The sequence below is a fragment of the Pseudophryne corroboree genome, chromosome 8, assembly GCF_028390025.1.
Source record: "Pseudophryne corroboree isolate aPseCor3 chromosome 8, aPseCor3.hap2, whole genome shotgun sequence".
NCBI classification, from domain to species: Eukaryota; Metazoa; Chordata; class Amphibia; order Anura; family Myobatrachidae; genus Pseudophryne; species Pseudophryne corroboree.
Genome location: NC_086451.1, coordinates 160,751,002 through 160,755,236, shown reverse-complemented (window position 1 = coordinate 160,755,236; position 4,235 = coordinate 160,751,002). Strand labels below are relative to the sequence as shown.

General features: G+C 46.2%; 1 non-coding gene across 1 annotated transcript; it reads left to right on the top strand.

The window, feature by feature from the left end:
• The first annotated feature begins 965 nt into the window (after positions 1–965).
• Positions 966–1,080, top strand: LOC134953727 (U5 spliceosomal RNA). Its single transcript, XR_010185735.1, has one exon. It is a non-coding gene; the product is annotated as a U5 spliceosomal RNA (small nuclear RNA).
• Positions 1,081–4,235: the final 3,155 nt, after the last annotated feature.

The following is a 4,235-nucleotide window of genomic DNA, read 5'->3' as shown; positions in this document are numbered from 1 at the left end:
ATGGCGGCGACGCGCGGCTCCTTATATAGAATCCGAGTCTCGCGAGAATCCGACAGCGTCATGATGACGTTCGGGCGCGCTCGGGTTAACCGAGCAAGGCGGGAAGATCCGAGTCGCTCGGACCCGTGGAAAAAAAGGTGAAGTTCGTGCGGGTTCGGATTCAAAGAAACCGAACCCGCTCATCTCTAAGTAGTACGCCAACAGAGTCAGAGTTACTTATTCCCCTCTGTTTGAGCAAAACCAAACTGCTCCGTCGCAATATCAATCAGCAAGTCATTTACTACACTTGGAAAATGGATTTTCTGCGGTTAGTATTTGCTTATTGGAGCCACAAAATTTGCATAATTGCATTTGATCTTCACAATGCGTATTTACCCAGTCCGGTTTGTTCATCACAGGTTCTAGCGTTTGCAAATCGCCACAACCATTAACCATTTCAGGTCTACCGTTGCTTATCGCTTCGGGTATTTACCAAAGTGATGTTGGGATGATAGCTCATCTCACATAAGAACTCTGTCTCAACAAAGTTCCTCTAACTTGCGCTACTAAGGTATACTGCGGTAGCAGATCAAGTTCGAAAACAATCGCATCTAATTCCGTCTAAACGATGTCAATTCCTAGGTAAGATTATAAATACGGTAAATCAAAGACTTTTACCTACTACACCAGCAAGAATAATGTACATCTAGTAATTAGTGCAAAACACGCACACTAGCGGTACATTGGTGTATTCACCTATTAAGAATAAAGATGTGTTTTCAATTTAGTTTGCCACCCTTCACTCGCGTTTCCCACAGAGGGACAAGGGTGCATATACTCTGGACGACAGTCGCAGAGGGTCAGGATTTGTAGTTAAAATCAGTGACAAAGGTTCTAAAACACGACAGATTGCTGTCGATAAATGTCCTAGAACTCCGTGCATTTTACAATGCAATACATGATTCACTTTCAGTCTGACCAGGGATATACTCAGGTTTCTCTTCAGAACGAATAAATCTTTCGCCTTTTACTAAAGATTTCCGTGGAGAGGAACAACCGTGAGTTTCATGTAATTTTTTGATGCCTGGCTCACGCTGGGCTTAAGCAGTCAAACAAGGCAACGGCAGTTGCATACACAACAACAGTGAGAACCAAGAAGCCGCATGGCAATGCGGCAGGTAACTCAAATCCTCAATGGCTCAGAACACCATTATGTGAAAATGTCAAGAGATCATTCCGTGAGTGGACATCTGTTAGACAGATGATCTCACCCGTCAGGATTTGGATCCTGAAAACTGGACATTAAATCCAGAGGTGTTTCATATGTGAGTCCACAGAAGGGGGTTACCCTCAAGTATACATGATGGCATCTCGCCACAATTACAAAAGCTCAGTATGTGTACAAAACACATCACAAGGGCAGTGGCGGTGGAGTCTCTCACATTCATGTGGTCATTCAGCATCGTGTATCTGGCTCCACCATTTTCCGCTGCTCTCTCCGTTGCCAAAACGGATCATAAGACAGTTCGTCACAGTCATACTGGTGGTATCTCATGGGTTTCGGAGAAGTTTGCTTCTCGATTTTCCAAGGAATACTTGCACACGATCTTGGGCCGCTCATAATACGTCCAACCTGTTACATCAGGGAACGGTCTTTTACCCATAGTTACCTATGTACCTATTACGTATGTACCGCAGCTGCGGTTGACGGGGTGAGGGTTCAGACCGCCATCTTAAGAAATGGAGCATTACAGTATCGGTTACACCAACCATGTTACAAGCTAGTAAGCCGCTTAAGGCAGCCCATTATTACAAAATTTCGTGTGCTTACATAGGTGGTAAACCTCGGAAGTATCCGACATCATCCTTCAAGTTACCCGTATTCTGTTAAACGGGGTGGGATGGAAAACTGCGTTTACCTGCACTCTCAGTGCAGATATCTGTATGGTAAACTTATTTTCAAAGACGTTTGCCTCTATTGCGTCTGTACACATCTTTCTACAAGGTGTCATCAAAGTTCAGACTCTATTTATCCCACCTACAGCGCCAGGTTGCTTGAGGTTGGGTTCAGATTTCTTACAGTTTTCATATTTTGAACCCTTACAACAAATGGGGATTAAGTTTCTCACTTTGGAAAATATTTTTCTTCTAGCCTTGGCTTCGGCAAGGGTTTTGTTTTCATATTTGGGTGCCTTGTATTCCAAGCCACCGTATTTGAGTTTTCTCATGACAAAGCAGATTTTCGGACGAATTCCGCTTTCGTATCCTTCACATCAATATACCAATAGTGGTTCCTGTGTGGACAGCACATTCTAGAATTCTGAATGTGGTACACGCATTACGCGTTTATATATGTCCCGAACGTCTACAGTACGTGATATGAATACGTTGTTTGTTCTCTATGATACTGCCAACTGGGGTTAGCCAGTTTCTCAGCAGACATTATCCAGTTGGATAATAATAATGACTACAAGTCAGGCTTACTTTAAGGCTAAGTTACAATCGCCTACGTCAGTAATAGCTCATCCCACAGGTTCTGTGGGAATGTCAGACCCAGCGGGTCGTGGAGCGTCTACGACGCGGCTACATAGCCTTTAGTGCACCACGTTTGTGCACGTTTACACGTTATGAATGGTGGCGCCATCAGCATCTGGCTTTGGCCTGCCTACTGTTACAAGTATCAAACAGCTCTCCCGCCCACGAGGGAAGCTTTGGTACGTCCCAAGAGTACTCCAGTGACCCCTAGTGGATGATAAAGAAAATAGGATTTTGGTACTTACCAGGTAAATCCTTTTCTTTGAATCCATAGGGGGCACTGGACGCCCACCCAGAGCAGTTTTACCTGGGTTGTTTTAAGCTCAAGGGAGCTTAGGGTAAAAAGTTTTACTTGATTGATATTAAGCTCAGAGGAGCTTATGGTAACACATTTTCACCGATTGGTTCAAATTATAAAGTTCTATCGGTTATGGTGTCAACTGTTTAGTTGACAGTAAGGTTATGGGTCAACTTTGTTGTTGTCCGTTATGTTATAGGTATTCTCCATTGTCAACCTCTCTATATAGTTCCTGTTCGCTCAGTAAAAAACACTGAGAGAGTACACTGAGGTACTCGGGGATATGGAGGGGGGAGAGTCCTAAATTTAAATATTCAGTGCCTTTGTTCGGCTACGCCCGTCCATATCCCTAAGAGTACTCCAGTGCCCCCTATGGATTCAAAGAAAAGGATTTACCTGGTAAGTACCAAAATCCTATTTTCAGTGTTCCCTTGCGCGGGGATTTGATGTGTAGATGTATGGAGGCTATGTATGCATAGATGTGAGCGGCAGTGTGCGGATATATGAGAGCGGCAGTGTGCGGATGTATGAGAGCGGCAATGTACGGCTGTATAACTGCATCGGTGTGCGGCTGTATGAGTGTGATGGTGTGCGTCTGTAAGAGTGCGGCAGTGTGCGTCTGTAAGAGTGCGGAGTTGTACGGATGTATAAGAGCGGGGTTGTACGGATGTATGAGAGCGGCAGTGTATGGATATATGAGAGCAACAGTGTACAGTTGTGTATGAGAGTGGCGGTGTACGGATATATGAGAATGGCAGTGTATGGATGGCAGCGTCATAGGGAGGGATGTCGGAATGTTGTTATAGGGTTCCTAATACAAAATGGAATCCGTATAGTGGGTGGGGCTGGCACCATGGCACCACGTTGGGCTTGATGGGCAGGTAGTGCGGCAAGCACACCCAAATTGGCATATGACGTCGCCCGCAGTCCACACTGTTGTGAGGAGTCAGAGTTAATTTTGACTGTGTACTGCACTCACAGAGGACCTACCGCCCGTCCCCTCCTCGCATCTGAGCAGCAGGTCAGGCTCTTATTTTCTTTTTAATCAGGAGAGGCCAAGTGAACTGTGAGCAGGGGGGCAGAGCTACATGGAACCCAGAGGGGCTGCTGTGCTGTCAGAGAGGGAGAGGAAGAGAGAGATGAAGCTACTGCAGATCCCCAGCTGATTGTGAGGTGCCGGGTTTAAGGGTGATGTGATCACCCTTCTCCCTCGCTGCAGCTGGGGACCGCATCTAGGCTTCCTCCATCGAGGGCATGCGGCGCAGCAGTGGGCAGCGTGTAATGAGTTTGTCTGACTCATTATACTGCTGCCTGTTGTGGACACCTCCGTCTGTACGGACTGGTGTACATGCCCAGCACAGAGGTGACAGTGTTGGTGGAAGTGCTGCCCAGCTCTGACCCTGCAGGCCTCCCTGATCTGGCT